The sequence below is a fragment of the Littorina saxatilis genome, linkage group LG16 (assembly GCF_037325665.1).
Source record: "Littorina saxatilis isolate snail1 linkage group LG16, US_GU_Lsax_2.0, whole genome shotgun sequence".
In the NCBI taxonomy this organism is placed as follows: domain Eukaryota; kingdom Metazoa; phylum Mollusca; class Gastropoda; order Littorinimorpha; family Littorinidae; genus Littorina; species Littorina saxatilis.
In genome coordinates this window covers 54,992,922-55,011,512 of record NC_090260.1, presented here as the reverse complement: position 1 = coordinate 55,011,512, position 18,591 = coordinate 54,992,922, and the positions used below count along the sequence as shown (strand labels likewise).

The following is an 18,591-nucleotide window of genomic DNA, read 5'->3' as shown; positions in this document are numbered from 1 at the left end:
TTAAAAAAAAAACCCGCTGAAAAAACAAAACAGGAGCGATGTTGTTGTCAGCTTTTAAAAGTATTATGGATTTAGGACACAAAACCTTTTAAAGTGCAAACTGACAAGGGAACAGAGTTTTTGAACACCCCTGTACCAACATTCCCAACCACACGGATGTAGCTTTCACCGACAAGAAAAGGACACACAAAAAACAACTTCTAAATGACTCTTTGTTTTTGAAAAGTTGACCCCGCTGACAGAGAAACTGTTTGAAGTGGAAATGATCAAGCCCACCCTCAACTAGAAGCTCCCTCCAACCCTTCTCACGTAACTGACTGGTGTTGTTTTGTTTTTTCTTTTTGTAAATAATCATGACCTATCATTCAAGAACCAAGTCCCTAATGTGGTTTTGACAGAGATGTCATAACGGTCCCAAACCCGTGTAAACACAGAGGGAGGATTTGGAAACAAAGGTAAGGCTCGACCAAGATTTTTAAAAAAACCGTGATACTAAAAAAGGGAAACCGGGTTGAAGATGTCATATTTCTATTTATTTTGTATGAACAACTCGAATAATAATAATAATAATAAAGTGTATTTATATTGCGCCTATCCCTTACAAAAAACAAAAATATTTGGCTCTAAGCGCATTACAACATGTGAAGGACTTGGTACAATCAAGTCTGACAAATACAACAGCACAATATACAGTCGGTCGCTTAGGTAAAAGCAGCTTCGACAGTTAAACACTTCTACTAAAAGATCCTCTAACAATGCATACTGCTTTACAATATGCATTTATGTATAAACATAGTTAAAGAACATCGAGTTAATAGGAATTAAAAAAGGTTCTTATAATAAAACTATCTAGCGAACGACGAAGAAGAAGAAGAATAAAACTATCAATGTCAATGTATAACAAGTCATTCAACGTAAATGGCCAAAGAACAACAATAAAACAATGGTGATAAAACAGTTATACTCAATGGCTAATAACGAGGCAGAGTTAAATAGTATCGACACAAGATTAAAACAAAACATATTCCTGGAGACGCATTTATACATGTATCAAATAATCAATGTACGAAATACAGCCCTCGCAAGCAACCCGCCCCCAGCCGGCCCACAGCGCGCTACGATGGCAAGTGACCCCTCTCCTCAATGTGGCAAATACTGAACAGTGCACACAACCAATTACTCGCATATACTCGTGTCGCTCACTCGCACACACACACAAACACACACACACGGACAACATCGAATCACTCGCACAGGCTAGGGGTTGAAGTATTGCCGGAAGAGGTGTGTTTTTAGAGAGGACTTGAAGGAAGGGAGAGAGGTAGAAAGGCGGACAGACATGGGCAGAGAGTTCCAAATAGAGGGAGCTGTGTAGGTAAAGGCGCGCTTGCCGAAAGCGTTCAGTTTGACGCGTGGGACAACAAGGTGCCCTGCGTCAGCGGATCTGAGGTTGCGTGTGGGGACGTGTGGCTTTAAGAGCGAAGACAGGTAAGAAGGGGCAGAGTCTTGAAGGCTACGGTAACACAGGGTAGCTATTTTATATGTTATGCGTGCTTTGATTGGTAGCCAGTGAAGGGTCATGAGGAGAGGGGTGACATGGTCGCGCTTGCGCTTGCGCAGCACAAGACGTGCTGCATTGTTCATGATGCGCTGTAGGCGGTCTAGCTTGGCGTCTGGGAGGCCGGCTAGGAGCGAGTTGCAGTAATCCAGTCTCGACAAAATAAAAGCCGAAACCAGTGTCTTGGTTGCGTCGAGGGAAAGAAGGTGTCTGATTTGGCTAATCCTCCGCATTTCAAGAAAGGCGGTTCTGCAGAGTGAGTTGATGTGGGCGTCCATTGACAGGCTACTGTCAAGGTGGACACCCAGGTTTTTTACTTTGGTGCTGAATGTGACTGTGGTATCAGAAAGCGTAAGACTGGATGTTTCTGAAAGAAGCTTTAAGTTTGATTGTTTGCCAACTGGCATGATCTCTGTCTTATCATCGTTCATCTTGAGCTTGTTGACTGTCATCCACTGTTTGATGGAATCGCTGCATGATTCTATTGACTGCACTAACTCTGTAAACTGTTTGGTGTGTGCGGATTTTTGTAGTTGAGTGTCGTCCGCGAACATACGGTACAGGACATTGTGGTGCTTTATGACTTTGCTTAACGGCTGCATGTACATAGTGAATAACACTGGGCCTAACACAGATACTTGTGGGACACCATACTTTAATATGGTGTCCTCGGAGTGCCTATTTTGGATCACAACAGCCTGAGTGCGTCCAGTCAGGTAGGAGCAGAACCACCCCAGAGCCGTGCCTGTTATGCCGAATGTGGTGTTCAACCTTGCCAGCAGTATATCGTGGTCAAGGGTGTCGAACGCTGCGGATAGGTCCAACAGGGCCAAAAGCGAAACAGAGCCGCTGTCACAAGCAGTGAGAAGATCATTCGCTACCTTAAAGGAAAAGTCCAAGGTTTAGGGTCACTTTTGATATGTTGACCCTCTTAATTCATCAACCACAAATGCGTGTGTAAAAATGAACACAGAAATCCAAAAAGTATACTTTGACTCGTTTTTGGTTGTTCTGAATCGTTCCATCGCGCGCGCAGTCTTGGCTCATGACCTTGTGCACATACGTGTGCTACGTCACGAGCCTTGAACAACAAACATGGCCGGCTCAAGCAGTGAGGAAGACAAGTGGAATACGGACCGGTTTTCAGCCAGCCTGAGGTTTTAGCGTGCCCGTTTGAGCCTCTTCGTCGTCAAAATGCTGGCGAGGCCACAAGGAACTGCTTGAAACAGAGCCAGCATAAGCGGCAATACGAAATGGTAAGATTCTCTTTGTTGTGATGTTGACACACTACTAGTCCGCAGTCGCTACCTCTTGCATGCTAGATCGAAGTCAGGTGTGTTTTTCACAGATCAGTTGATGTGCTTCCACAGATCAGTGTAAGCATGTAAAGATCATTGATTTATGCTATTATTTCAGGCATCTGGTGTTGTTTATTTTCCTATCTTTAATCAAGGATTTCGTCCTTGAACTGCCCAGCTGAGAATAAATGTTTCCACAGTGATGTTCACACGCGACTATCCTTATTTTCTCTTGGAATTCTGAGTACTTTTTCAGTCACACAACGAAACATGTAGACAGCAAGTTAACATTGCGCAAAGTCTGTTTCTTGCGGACAAAACTGCAATTATCCTGGTATTTTTATTTGCGACAGTAAGACACTACATGACATCGACACCACTAAACAGTGAAACTTTTTTGAAATGGCGGTGGGCTGCTTTCATGTGCTAATACTAATAGTGATCCTGACATTTTTCTTGCGAAACGGTCAAAGGGAAGTAATAAATGAATTTAGTTTTTTAAACGAGCACACGTGATTTCCGATCTCAAACTAGATCTGAAATCATAAGATTTTCTGAGCAGTGGCGAAACGCTGATGGCTAGTGATATCGCAAGCCGTTTTGGAAGCAAATAAGCACTGTCAGACATATGCTGAAACACGATTACAGCAGTTCAAACTTTTGATCATTGATTTTTAGGAGTACGCAATGTCGGACAGTTACACTACAAAAAGACAATGCGTTAGTGCATAGATCGGTATTCTCAAACGTCACGAACAGACAGTACGTTGCTACTATATTATTTTACTGTATTAACAAAACCTCACAGTCCCATTAAAAATGTGTGGTGTGTGCCGAAAAGCAACCATATGAGATTCAGTCAGTGAAACCCTGAATCTACCTGGGGTTAAATCGGGTTATTGACTCTCATTGCATGAATTTTTAAACTGAATATATACATTTTATGTACTACTGTTCGTGTTGTTTTTGTGATCCAGTGCAATTTCTGTGTATACCTTAGAATCTCAAGGTAATTTTTGAACGGGGCATACAGATGATACATGTTGCCATGATCACAGAGTGATACGTGTATTTTGCTTATCAGGTGTCAGTGCAGAAACTCCAAGAGGGAACGAAATTCAAATACAATGTATCTGGAAAACCTGGATGAGGAGATAGACAGCCTAACAGCACATCCTCCTATGTTTGCTCGGACATCTACTACCTTCAAACTGCATACTATGCGTACACACAGGAATATGGACGACTCAACATTGATCAAAATGGTAAGTAACACAACACAAACAGATGATTTCCATTATGATAAATTTATTTATCTGAAAGTAAAATTGACAACAGAGTGTACAATTTGTTTTCAAATACGAAAATATCACATTGGGTTAAAAAAAAAACACCATCATATATCATTAAAACTATTCTTTATTTCTAAACACATACATATCAGCATAGTTTATTCGTGTAAACATCCTCATTTCGGTTCCCAGTCTATCTGAAATCAAGGTAAGATATATGCCCCAAAACAATAGCGATCACACAGTGCTTCAGCATGAATTTGAAAACCTGCTCTACGTCACATAGACACAGCGTGTCTTATGATTCTATCCACCCTCTCCAAACAAACACGTACACGTTTTCTCTTGTACGAATGTCTTAAAAGCTCAAACTAAGCTGCTGTTTTATTCTGTCTTGCTTTGCAGGAAATACAGGCACGTCGCTTACCCATAACAGGCAGCTGGTGCGCTAGCGAGTGGGGTTTCTCGGCAGAAGCATCAGAGTACCATTACCAACCTGTGCCGTCAAAACAATCAGAAATACTTTCCCAAACGGATGAAGAGTGGGGTTCAAACTCCCTGAGCTACAGAAGGCTGAAATATACTTTTACAAATCGTGTGACTGTGTTGAACAGATTCCTGCATGGTTTGAAGATGATACTGGGTTGTCACGTGGTCCGGTACATGGTTTACATTCTGCAACATTTTGTTCCAGACTTTTTCCACTGTTGGTCTACTCCTGCATCAGGTAGTCAGTCCATGAGCCGGTCAGCATAGCCTGTGTCCAGTATTGTCCGTTTGCCTGTTGCCTGAAACATGGTTGTTTGGAAGTAACTAACGATCTCTGCACACATTTTAACATGTGAATAAGAACAGAAAAAGTTTGTCAAAAGTATACATAGTTTAATTTGCATTTACTTCAAGGCCAGACTTTCTTCTCGTTCATTATTTCTTCATAAAGATTCTGGAAATTAACAAAATGTTTCCCCCTATCAAGGCCTCCTAACTTTTTTTTTTAAATGCAGGTCGGTTTGTTGTCATCTGTGCATTACTTCCTCTCGCCACCCGTGTTGTCATTGCCACCAGGTATCTCAACAATCAAACCGTCTATACAGGCTTAAAGGCACGTCCTTTTTCAAAACAGGATTGCTCACTACACAGATCTGCGAAAACTTTTACATAGAAAAAAAAAATCTCTTGACTTGAACATATACCAGGAATAAACATTCTGACTGGTTTTTGGAGCTGCCGGGATTTTTTTAGGGAATGTTCTACACGTGTGGCGTTAAAGAAATTAATTCATAAAATTCTACATTCCCAAAGAGAGTACCCATACAGAGTGTTCATTTCTGGTATTTTTCAAAACGGAAGGATGGCCATATCCCATGTAAAAGCCTGGTAAGATTTGAGATTTTGAACTCAATCGTTTACACGGGAAGGGCTGTCCACTTAAGAGGACGCATCCATGCCTGGATGAGAAATACACTGATAACACAGAAAAAGCACGAGTTTAACCTGCATATTCACAAAACTGGTTCAGAGGCCCGGTAAAGGGAACACATGTTAGTTATTTTAAGAGAACATCACGAAGACCTAATTATTAAATTAAAGCCTTTCTGCACGAATGTACATCTTCTATGAATTATATTCTAAAACGCCACATGTGTAATTCATTCCACACACAAAATCCAGCTCCAAGAAGCAGTGAGGCTGTTGATTATTCAGACCTGGGAACCCATACGATTTCGCCGTATTTTGTACGCATGATTGTCGAGAATACGCTCAGTACGGTCAGTGGGAAAAAAATACGACGAGAAAAATTCCTAGACTACTTTTCTTCACAAGCCCATCCTGAAGCCGATCCAGTATTTTGGCACATGATTACGTCACTATATTAGCCGCCGTCGAAAAAAATATAATCGGATCGTGTCAATCAATCAAAACAACCAGGCAAACGAAAGTACGGTATTTGGCGAAATCGGCTCCGAGAATAAACAAGTGAAACAAAGGAGAAAAGTGAAAAAGTTTGAAGAAAAATATCACACACACACACACAATTTGTAACCAACACACACATGTAGTCCCGCCCGGAATAAGCTTTTTTGGGATGATTTACGACTTTTGCGCACATTTCGAGCAGAGGAAAACACAACATGGCGGCTCTCGCTCCTCCAACTATCGCAAGACACAAAACAACGAAATCTCGCGCGCGCGAGATCCTGATACATCCGGTGTTTCTCTGTACGCTTGTCACGACGACTTGTTGACAAACGAAGATTCGCGAAAGAAAGAGAAAAGCGCCGAGTCTTGAGTAGAGAGCTAATAAAGTACCGGTAATCGCTAATCGAGCGAAATGAAAATCCGCGGCGACTTCCATTAGGTGAATGCTATACAAGTTTAGGTAACGTTTTAGCCGGATCTTTTTATAAGCCGCAATGCGATTTTTTTTCAAAAGTCGCGGCTTGTAGTCCGTCAAATACGGTGCATTTCGTGTCAGTAAAAATTGGAAAAAGCATTTGTTTTAAATGTATAGGTAAACTTAATTAACAGTGTGACGGACGCGCAGGAGGCATGTTTTAATCATGGATGTGCAAACGCTGTGTGGAGTACGCTAATTTTTTTGAAAATACACCAAGTTTGTTTGAGAATACTCAAAGTGCAAAACAGTGGTTCCCAGGTCTGATTATTGGTATGTGTTCAAGTCGACAGATGATTTTTCCTGTGTAAACTGAGCCTTGGCAGATCTGATATGTAGTGAGCAAAGACCTGCATTTTTTGACTCACATGCGAAGCAAAAGTGAGTCTATGTACTCACCCGAGTCGTCCGTCCGTCCGTCCGTCCGGACGTCCGGAAAACTTTAACGTTGGATATTTCTTGGACACTATTCAGTCTATCAGTACCAAATTTGGCAAGATGGTGTATGATGATGTGGAGAAAAGTGCAGTACACCTATGGTTCTTTTTTTCGTATTCCTTATTTCCCCAATGAAAGTCCTGTAAAGCGTAATAGTACAAAAGGGCATCCAGTACAAATCGCCAGTGCATAAATAGGTCACTTTAACCCGACAACTTGTGTGCACCAGAATTGGGTTTTTCCTCTTTCTCTTAGCAAGACTTTGGTGCCAAGCGGTTAATCGCTTGCATCTGTAGCACTGGCCCCGACCTGACCGGACTTGAACAGGGCAAGCTGACCCCGAGAGGCAGTTGCTCTGGGCCCCAAGCACACCCCCCCTCCCCCCTTTTCTTTTGCTCTTAGACTCTCTGTCGGTGCACAGCGGGGTCGGCAGATAGCGGACTGACCACGGCATGGTCTTTGTTCCAGCCTTCCCCCCCCCCCCCCTCTTTCCGCCCCTCCCCAAGATAAAGGACCGAAATGGCTGAGCTGGCAACTCTCCTAGTTGTACGGTACAGAGTGACAAACATTTGAGTTTTGAAATATTCTAATGACGTTTTAATCATCTCGCTTTCGGATGCAACACATTCTTTCTCCCCTTCCTTTAGGTTGCTAAGAATGGAGTTAATGTTCTTTTCTGTTTCTACACCCATACGTACACATGCACGCACACCCTCTCTCTCTCTTGCTCCTTTCTTTTATTCTGCACCCTTTTCCTTGATATTCATATATTCGATACATGTAAGATACATGTATTTTTACGTTAATCATATAATACTGATGATGTACAAAGAGAGTAAACCAAGTGGGTACAAGAGGGGATACAGTACGGATAGCCCGTGTCTTGAGCAGAGAAAGTAGGTCATTTTAAGCTGACCACTTTTATGCTGCCAGATCTGAGTTTTGCTCTATTCCTTAGCAAAACTCCGGTACCGAGCGATTTAATTGCTTTCACATGTGTTGGTAAGGCTGGCCCTGGGAAACCGAGCTGTCGCTCTAGTCCCCCCATCCCCCTTCCGCAACGGGACTTTACACCCCCCCCCCCCCCCCTTTCCCTATAGCCGTAGGAAATGATTCGACTTGGAGATTTTAGAGTCTTCTTTGCCCCGCCTTTCTTGCAATGTTTTGATTACAGGGCCGTTTTTGAACATAACACATAAAGTCCCTTTTTGTTTTAGGACCATCTTTGTTAAGTTTGACGATCAGTTTTTAGGAAGGTTTTTATGAAGAGAGGCATGTTCTTTTTACCCTCTCTTTCGTTTGTTGATTATTATGCTTGACGCGTTCTGCTGTTACACTCCTAAACACGTACACTCTCTCCCCCTATGTTATTTGGCCGTTCTTTTTCTCGGCATTCCTTTTATTCGTATATTCACTACAGGTATTCTTTTATTCAGTAGAATGTAGGCGCTATGTTAATCATATATGTGGCTGATGCAAATGTATAAAGACGGATGAAACCGGGGTATGCCGATGTTTTGTTACGGCAATGGCCATTATTGTTTTGAGCACGCAGCGTTTTGCGGGGTTTTTATGGGCATGGATTTGCCGTTGGATATGAACGTCTAGCGGACGTTTTGTATGTTAGAGAGGAAGCATTTTTGCGTGAACATAATTGCTCAGTCTTTGAGAGACAGAGTGTAACTGGAAGTTTTGCAGTTCGTCTGCGTTTTTGTCTACCTACAAGTGTTTGGTATCTACAGATACGTTGTAAGGTTTGTTGTTTAATGACGTATGTGTGTACATCATTTTTATGTGGGTTTTCTTAATAGAAGAACTTTGGTGTATGTTTGAGGAGTTTAACTTCAGTTTGTAAGGAGGCTGGCAGCAGGCTCGGAGCCCTCCACCTCCCCTCCCTTTTGCTCCCGCGCTGCCAGAGCGGGATTCTCATTGGTCCTGCTAGGGTGACGTAGGAGGAAACCCCGTTAGCTATAAAAGACCCCTGTCCCCGTGAGGTCGAGAGACGTGTGAGAGAGTAGGGTGCCTAATAAGTGCCTGAAACATGCGTCTCCCCTGTTTTAGAGTCAGGGTCATCAAAACTACCACGGAGGAGTTGCATTGAGTCGGGTTAAAGGTGTGGGAACCTTTCCTTATGCTTGGTGTTTCTCCTCAGATTTGCGTGTGGTTTGGATGGTATGTGTGCCTTAGTGCCTGACCTGACAGACCACGTCCTCGATACGCAACTCTTGTCCCACTAGCAATAGTGAGCAGTGCGCGCTGTTCACTTGGTTACCACGAGGCTTATTAGAGTAGTGCGCGCTACTCTAAAGGTTACCAACACGCGGTGATCGAGTGGCGTCACTCGATTTTGTCCAGGTCCCGAACCCCCGCCCGATTTTTCATCCAGATTAGGACTTAGGTTTTGTTTTCAAAGAATCAGTTAGATCGCTAGGGTACCTACGGGTCATGCCCGATTTTCCAGCATTTTAAAGACTCAGATTTTATTTGTTAGTGTAGTGTTTAGACTGTATTAAAGCCAACCTAGATTTTGTATAGATATATTTTCTATGGAAGAACTCACGTAGCCCATGTATGTTTTATGATTGTTGTTTTGGTTTGAATACAATTTGGAACCCTATCGCACTCTTGTCGGCTTTATATTCGGTGTTGACTTTGTATTTTGTTCGTCTGTTCGTCTGGTGCGTGTAGTTTGAATGCCATCCTGACAAATGTCCTTTAAGACCGCACGTACAGTAACACCTTAGACGCAGACAGTTTCCGTGAAGCTACCACCGCTCGGCTTTACATTTGGTGTCAGAAGTGGGATCCATGGTCTAGGGTTGGTCACAGTAACAACTGTCTAATCCCACCAACCACCAAACGGTTTTACATTCTAAAGATTGATTTGGTTAATGGAATTCTAAATTTTGTTGGTCCTTTCCCCGTCCCTTGGAACAGCATAGCGCAAACACTAGCGTATTTTGTGTTGCTATCAGAGTTAGGTCTTTTTCTTTGTGTGTTTTAAAAAGATGGGGCTGTTAGTGTTCAAAGCTTTAAGCTGGTTTTTCTTTTTGCTGGGCAAACCCTTTTTTTTTCTCCGCTCCCTGAAAATCACCCTTCCTGCTGATGGCTGCGCAGCGAAGCGAGACATCGGACAACGAGGCAGTGTTCCAGAGGGCATGCAGTGCAGTCAACACAGCTGGCAGTACTTCGATGCGGCACCGTCATGGAGCCAGTGGCTGGGAAAGCTGCTGGCATGCATGGACAACACAACACGGTGTCTTGGCAACGAGGAACACGGTCTACACGGCGCTTGGAGGAAAAGCAAGGGACCAGCCGGACAACACAGCAGGGGTCGTCTTCAGTCAACTACACACGAGGGCAGTACAGAGTGGCTTTCCGGTCGGTCTCTCCAACTCGAGACCTGGACTGGGAAGCCAAAGCTGCATACTGTCGGCGACACGATTGACGTGTTACTGGCAGGAGAGCAGAGCAGCCAACGCCAGGAATGCAGCGCTCTGCGTCACGAGGAGACAGCGCAGAAAGAGGAGATTCAGGGACTGACAGCGGTCTTGGAGTCAGTCTCTGTCTCCCCAGATCACAGCGCGCACAGAACAACGGCAGTGGGGGACGAGCAGCCAGCCGGCGAGACAACTACAACTGCAGAAGAAGAGCGAGGGAGGCGACGACACAGCGACAGAGGTGACACGAAGCTTGTCACTGGGGTCCAAGGACGATCGAGCTTTCCTGATGCTGCAGCCTCTGTAACACACGGTCATCCTAAAGTGTGTAACGGGGGCAATCAACAGATGCCGGGCGGGAAAAACCTTCCCTGCTGGCATAGATGTCGAGTTCTGGACAGACAGGGCCACTGTCTGGAACTCGAGGGAAGGAACGTCGCTTCGCTGACCGGCGGAAGCGAGTTCAACAGATGTCCGCCAACATTCAACGGAAAGGCGGATTGGGGGGCGTTCCGAGTTCAGTTCGAAATGTTTGCAGAGCTGAACAGATGGACAGAGGCAGACATGGGTTTTCAGCTTGCTGCTTGTCTACGAGGGTCAGCAATGACAACGCTGAAACTCGTGAGACCCGAAGACAGACGGGAATATGGCTCGCTTGTTCGGGCCCTTGAAGCGAGATTCAGCACACAGATGCACGAGAAAGAACTTTTACGGGCGAACCTTCAGAACAGAACGCGTCAGCAAGATGAAAGTCTGCCTGCGTTAGCGGAAGACGTCAGGCGCCTGGTACAGATAGTCTATCCGGCAGCTAGCAGAGAAGCAGAAGAGGAGCTGACCATCGCTCATTTCACCGACGCCCTCTACCATGACGCAAGGCTGCAGTGGGCGATATTTCAAGCAAAACCACAGGCACTGGAAGAAGCTGTTGCGGCCGCGATCAGGTTCGAGTCTTTTCGGGTTGCGCGAAGAGACTGCTTCACACACGAGGTCAAGGCAGCGGTCGTCAGAGAGGTACACGAAGGTGCGAGGGGCTTGTGTTTCTACTGCCACAAGCCCAAGCATCGAACAACAAACTGCAGAAGAAGAGCGAGAGAAGCGACGAGACAGCGGAAGAGAAGACAGTAGCTGATTGCGGGCCATTGAGGAGGGAGATGTCTTGGTCTTCTTACACCTGTGACGGCTGCACAGGTGGTTGGGGTTGTACTGACGTCAGGAGCTACGTCAGGCAACAGGTTTTCCGAAGATCAGCACATCTTTGAAGAGAAGACAGACAAGGAGGGGACAAAACCTGCTGAAGGTTGCTTCCGTGTGCAGTGTGGGACACTGCATGCAAGATACAGAGGGATTCTGTATACGTCCCAAGAACTACACCGTCGGACATCTCGGCCCACTAGATTCCAGCGACAGAGATGAGAACCACGACAGCGATCCCTGTTGGTGGGAGCACTCTCTTCTTCTCTCAACTCTACCCCGGGTTTTTGCTTTTGGGCACCTTTCTCCCCACGACACCGGGAGCGGAGAGATAGCTCAATGTTGGACTGCGGGACACCATCCATCACAAAGAGACATCATCACATTTTTTTTCTACAATCCTGTTCGACGACGTTGGAGCCAGCGCGGACAGGTGACACCGTCATCTCTACAGTAGCTGGAGACGGGCCATCGAGGAGGGAGATGTCTTGGTCTTCTTACACCTGTGACGGCTGCACAGGTGGTTGGGGTTGTACTGACGTCAGGAGCTACGTCAGGCAACAGGTTTTCCGAAGATCAGCGCATCTTTGAAGAGAAGACAGACAAGGAGGGGACAAAACCTGCTGAAGGTTGCTTCCGTGTGCAGTGTGGGACACTGCATGCAAGATACAGAGGGATTCTGTATACGTCCCAAGAACTACACCGTCGGACATCTCGGCCCAGAAGATTCCAGCGACGGCAGAGAAGAACTACGTCATCACGAAACGCAGCCGATACCAACAACAACGCTCTCATCGACCTGACAAGGACAACCCAGCTGACCAGTGCGCTGCAGGGGATCCGGTCGGCGAGCGAGCTTTACGGCGCGCTGCCACGAGGCCGCGGTTCCTGCCTCTGTCTGACGAGACAGGGGAACCTGTCTGACGCTGCAGCTGGTGCGTCTCGAGTCCTATTCACCGCCACAGAAGTCGTCACAGAGGTCACCCGTTCCTGCGTTCCTGTCCGGCGCCGCGAGGACGCGCCGGGTGTCATCTGGTCCTGTGTTGCTGTCCGGCGCCGCGAGGACGCGCCTGATGTCGTCGAGGTACCGCTCTCCCGGAATCCACCGAGAGGGACGACGTCGACGGAGAAGGCGACAACTCAAGCGTCGGACGTAAGCATCAAGGAAATAGGCACCAGTGACTTCGCGGTCGATAAGGGTAAAATTGAGGGATGTTGTTGTTCTGATTTTTGTTAAAAAGCATAGATTAGCATAGCCAACGACGAAAGGGACAATGACAGTGTCGAATTAGATACATTTTAAAGTTTTTGTTGTTGTTGTTGACAATTATCTCAGAGTGATGGTGTGTGCAGGATATAAAAGACTCTAACGATTGAAGGAAAAGGTGTGTCGTTTACAGCTGGTTTACCGGTTCGGTCCGATGTCTTGAGCCTGGGCTCGGTAGATAGGTGTAACAGAATCTGAAATTGACGTTGGTTTGAAAGAGAACCGAGGCTCTTGTAGATATTCTGTTTTTGTATTGTAACCTGCACATGGTCATTCAGTGCTTGAACCCATGGTATTTTGTTGTTTTTCTCAAGAAAAACTGTCAGGGTTGAAGATTTGTTCGGGAAAGCTTCTAGTAGTTTTATGATGGCTGTCACGCTCATTGGGCGTTGTTTAACGCATGAGGTGGTTGTAAGATGTTGAGTGTTATACTAATGTACATTTGAGAAAGTTTTTGAAGAGTGTAATCAATATAGGCCAGTCGTCGTTTTCTCCGTTGTACTTTTGTTAAAGAATAATCGAGTTAGGAAGTCCGTCCTAAGATATCCCTTTTCATTTTTTCGAGTTCGTCACGTGCTGCTCGGCTTTACATTGGGTATTTTTTATTTACATCTGGTGTCAGGAGAGTTTTTGTATTAGCCTTTGTGTTTTGTAAAACTGAGATAAGATCGGTGACACTTTTCTCCTTCTTATATTTTTTTGTTGTTGCCAAGTTTGGGGACAAACTTATTTTTTTTAGAAGGGGGCATTGTGGAGAAAAGTGCAGTACACCTATGGTTCTTTTTTTCGTATTCCTTATTTCCCCAATGAAAGTCCTGTAAAGCGTAATAGTACAAAAGGGCATCCAGTACAAATCGCCAGTGCATAAATAGGTCACTTTAACCCGACAACTTGTGTGCACCAGAATTGGGTTTTTCCTCTTTCTCTTAGCAAGACTTTGGTGCCAAGCGGTTAATCGCTTGCATCTGTAGCACTGGCCCCGACCTGACCGGACTTGAACAGGGCAAGCTGACCCCGAGAGGCAGTTGCTCTGGGCCCCAAGCACAACCCCCCTCCCCCCTTTTCTTTTGCTCTTAGACTCTCTGTCGGTGCACAGCGGGGTCGGCAGATAGCGGACTGACCACGGCATGGTCTTTGTTCCAGCCTTCCCCCCCCCCCCTCTTTCCGCCCCTCCCCAAGATAAAGGACCGAAATGGCTGAGCTGGCAACTCTCCTAGTTGTACGGTACAGAGTGACAAACATTTGAGTTTTGAAATATTCTAATGACGTTTTAATCATCTCGCTTTCGGATGCAACACATTCTTTCTCCCCTTCCTTTAGGTTGCTAAGAATGGAGTTAATGTTCTTTTCTGTTTCTACACCCATACGTACACATGCACGCACACCCTCTCTCTCTCTTGCTCCTTTCTTTTATTCTGCACCCTTTTCCTTGATATTCATATATTCGATACATGTAAGATACATGTATTTTTACGTTAATCATATAATACTGATGATGTACAAAGAGAGTAAACCAAGTGGGTACAAGAGGGGATACAGTACGGATAGCCCGTGTCTTGAGCAGAGAAAGTAGGTCATTTTAAGCTGACCACTTTTATGCTGCCAGATCTGAGTTTTGCTCTATTCCTTAGCAAAACTCCGGTACCGAGCGATTTAATTGCTTTCACATGTGTTGGTAAGGCTGGCCCTGGGAAACCGAGCTGTCGCTCTAGTCCCCCCATCCCCCTCCCGCAACTGGACTTTACACCCCCCCCCCCCTTTCCCTATAGCCGTAGGAAATGATTCGACTTGGAGATTTTAGAGTCTTCTTTGCCCCGCCTTTCTTGCAATGTTTTGATTACAGGGCCGTTTTTGAACATAACACATAAAGTCCCTTTTTGTTTTAGGACCATCTTTGTTAAGTTTGACGATCAGTTTTTAGGAAGGTTTTTATGAAGAGAGGCATGTTCTTTTTACCCTCTCTTTCGTTTGTTGATTATTATGCTTGACGCGTTCTGCTGTTACACTCCTAAACACGTACACTCTCTCCCCCTATGTTATTTGGCCGTTCTTTTTCTCGGCATTCCTTTTATTCGTATATTCACTACAGGTATTCTTTTATTCAGTAGAATGTAGGCGCTATGTTAATCATATATGTGGCTGATGCAAATGTATAAAGACGGATGAAACCGGGGTATGCCGATGTTTTGTTACGGCAATGGCCATTATTGTTTTGAGCACGCAGCGTTTTGCGGGGTTTTTATGGGCATGGATTTGCCGTTGGATATGAACGTCTAGCGGACGTTTTGTATGTTAGAGAGGAAGCATTTTTGCGTGAACATAATTGCTCAGTCTTTGAGAGACAGAGTGTAACTGGAAGTTTTGCAGTTCGTCTGCGTTTTTGTCTACCTACAAGTGTTTGGTATCTACAGATACGTTGTAAGGTTTGTTGTTTAATGACGTATGTGTGTACATCATTTTTATGTGGGTTTTCTTAATAGAAGAACTTTGGTGTATGTTTGAGGAGTTTAACTTCAGTTTGTAAGGAGGCTGGCAGCAGGCTCGGAGCCCTCCACCTCCCCTCCCTTTTGCTCCCGCGCTGCCAGAGCGGGATTCTCATTGGTCCTGCTAGGGTGACGTAGGAGGAAACCCCGTTAGCTATAAAAGACCCCTGTCCCCGTGAGGTCGAGAGACGTGTGAGAGAGTAGGGTGCCTAATAAGTGCCTGAAACATGCGTCTCCCCTGTTTTAGAGTCAGGGTCATCAAAACTACCACGGAGGAGTTGCATTGAGTCGGGTTAAAGGTGTGGGAACCTTTCCTTATGCTTGGTGTTTCTCCTCAGATTTGCGTGTGGTTTGGATGGTATGTGTGCCTTAGTGCCTGACCTGACAGACCACGTCCTCGATACGCAACTCTTGTCCCACTAGCAATAGTGAGCAGTGCGCGCTGTTCACTTGGTTACCACGAGGCTTATTAGAGTAGTGCGCGCTACTCTAAAGGTTACCAACACGCGGTGATCGAGTGGCGTCACTCGATTTTGTCCAGGTCCCGAACCCCCGCCCGATTTTTCATCCAGATTAGGACTTAGGTTTTGTTTTCAAAGAATCAGTTAGATCGCTAGGGTACCTACGGGTCATGCCCGATTTTCCAGCATTTTAAAGACTCAGATTTTATTTGTTAGTGTAGTGTTTAGACTGTATTAAAGCCAACCTAGATTTTGTATAGATATATTTTCTATGGAAGAACTCACGTAGCCCATGTATGTTTTATGATTGTTGTTTTGGTTTGAATACAATTTGGAACCCTATCGCACTCTTGTCGGCTTTATATTCGGTGTTGACTTTGTATTTTGTTCGTCTGTTCGTCTGGTGCGTGTAGTTTGAATGCCATCCTGACAAATGTCCTTTAAGACCGCACGTACAGTAACACCTTAGACGCAGACAGTTTCCGTAAAGCTACCACCGCTCGGCTTTACAATGACAAGGCCCCAAAAAACATACATAGCATCTTGACCTTGCTTTAAGGTCAAGGTCGCAGGGGCCATAAATGTTGCCTAAAAAACAGCTATTTTTCACATTTTTCCCATTTTCTCTGAAGTTTTTGAGATTCAATACCTCACCTATATATGATATATAGGGCAAAGTAAGCCCCATCTTTTGATACCAGTTTGGTTTACCTTGCTTCAAGGTCAAGGTCACAGGAGCTCTTCAAAGTTGGATTGTATACATATTTTGAAGTGACCTTGACTCTGAACTATGGAAGATAACTGTTTCAAACTTAAAAATTATGTGGGGCACATGTTATGCTTTCATCATGAGACACATTTGGTCACATATGATCATGGTCAAGGTCACTTTGACCCTTATGAAATGTGACCAAAATAAGGTAGTGAACCACTAAAAGTGACCATATCTCATGGTAGAAAGAGCCAATAAGCACCATTGTACTTCCTATGTCTTGAATTAACAGCTTTGTGTTGCATGACCTTGGATGACCTTGACCTTGGGTCAAGGTCACATGTATTTTGGTAGGAAAAATGTGTAAAGTAGTTCTTAGTGTATGATGTCATTGCTGTCAAGGTCAAGCATGTGAGTCGTATGGGCTTTGCCCTTCTTGTTTTAAACGTGTTCAGAGGCCTTGAAATGGTTAAACATTTTGTTTATTTCAAGTAGTCTTTATGAAGAAAAAATTAACAATAAGGAAGGCAAATGGGTTGAAATGCAAATTAGATTCCTTTTGACGAACTTTTTATGTTCTTCTTCACGTGTCACATTATGCGTACGTAGATCGCAAGATATTTTCGAAAAAATTCATAGATAAGCCAATCTGCAAACGGACACAAATTCACAATATTTATGAAGCCAATAAATTTGACTCAAGAACAAAGCTTATGTGTTTGAGGTGATGTGCATGGGTATGAATGTTGAATGAGTCCGTCAAAGATACCCTCCATGTCGCCTTACAGTGGAACCTACCATTAAAATTATACCACCTTAAATTACCTTGCTCTTTCAAATGTACTGCTTAAACTTCTTGAACATGCAACTCTTGCTGTCTACCATAAAGACCATCAGGTCAACAACATACTCGTGAATGTTTTGTTTTGGTCTATAATTAAAATTTTCAGAAAATACCCTTTTTTATATTTTTTATTCGGAAGCATACTAACTTTATTTGAAACTACTTCGACAGATATAGTTTTGCAGGTTGACGGGAGGTGAGTTACGAAAGAAATTCAATCCATATGTCGCTCAGCACAGAAAGCATAAACGATTAACATGAGTAGAAATGAACTTGTACTTGTTTTCATAATGTATTATTTGGATGGTATCTGTCAAAGACACTTTCTCGGTTTTTTTGCAAAGCTAGAATAAGGCACTAATTTTCAAAACAAAACAAAAATCTTACGATGAATGGCACGTTGGTTTTCTCCTGTGGTGATTCTGGACGGTAGGAACAGGACTGGTCAACAGTTGCGTTGTGATCACGGAGAACCGGGAAATCTGGAATGGTCACGGTGTCAGTGTCTAGTGACCTGTTCTGACCAGTGGCCGTGAGTGATGATGAAAGGTCTGGAAGTAAAAGAAGAGAGAAAATGAGTGTGAGTATAAATCAATTCGAAAGTATGCTTCTGATCTATACAGTACACTGAACATTTAGACACCCTGTGGAAGTCGTCTGGATGTGTATCCATGTTGTATCAATTAGACTGGTTTTGCGTCTCTCAGTCAATGCAGAAAGATTAATTCCCTGCACAATTCGTAATCTTCTTGTCTCTAGCATGCAGGTCTCTGTTTACCTTACCGGTTGCACATCCACCAAAAGTTTAGATTTGGTAAAAATAGCATTAAACCATGATTCCAGCAAACGCTGCCAATTTCATGAATTGATATCAGGGGATAGTTTGCGACTGAATAGAATAGATAACGTGACACACGCATTGTCTTACGTGTCCACAACCCTGACTACATTTTACTCTTTCTCTTAGCTCAACTCAGACCGTTCTGTAACTCTGTAGATCTAGCCTGTGGCGCATCTGTACTCCAGCGAATATCAGCTGGACCCAGACACACTGTTCTGCACCAATTCGTATTCGCTGCGCAGCAAAACAATGTTTACGTATGCATGAAAATAAAAGCATGTACTCTGACCTTCAACGCATTCCTTCTTGTGAGATAATCCGCTGTTCGTATGTCGCCTCGGAGTTTCAATGGCTCGTCGTAATACTGCCCC

The 18,591-nt window shown here is 44.3% G+C and overlaps 1 protein-coding gene and 2 long non-coding RNA genes across 3 annotated transcripts in view; 2 read left to right on the top strand and 1 right to left on the bottom strand.

The window, feature by feature from the left end:
- Window positions 1-18,591, bottom strand: part of LOC138950076 (transient receptor potential cation channel subfamily M member 5-like) — a 173,067-nt gene that overhangs the window by 130,320 nt on the left and 24,156 nt on the right. The window lies entirely within an intron of this gene.
- On the top strand, window positions 2,435-4,650 carry LOC138951268 (uncharacterized). Its single transcript, XR_011451086.1, has 3 exons — window positions 2,435-2,814; window positions 3,941-4,121; window positions 4,554-4,650. It is a non-coding gene; the product is annotated as an uncharacterized lncRNA (long non-coding RNA).
- LOC138951269 (uncharacterized) lies at window positions 16,267-17,245 on the top strand. The gene is made up of 2 exons (XR_011451087.1): window positions 16,267-16,898; window positions 16,938-17,245. It is a non-coding gene; the product is annotated as an uncharacterized lncRNA (long non-coding RNA).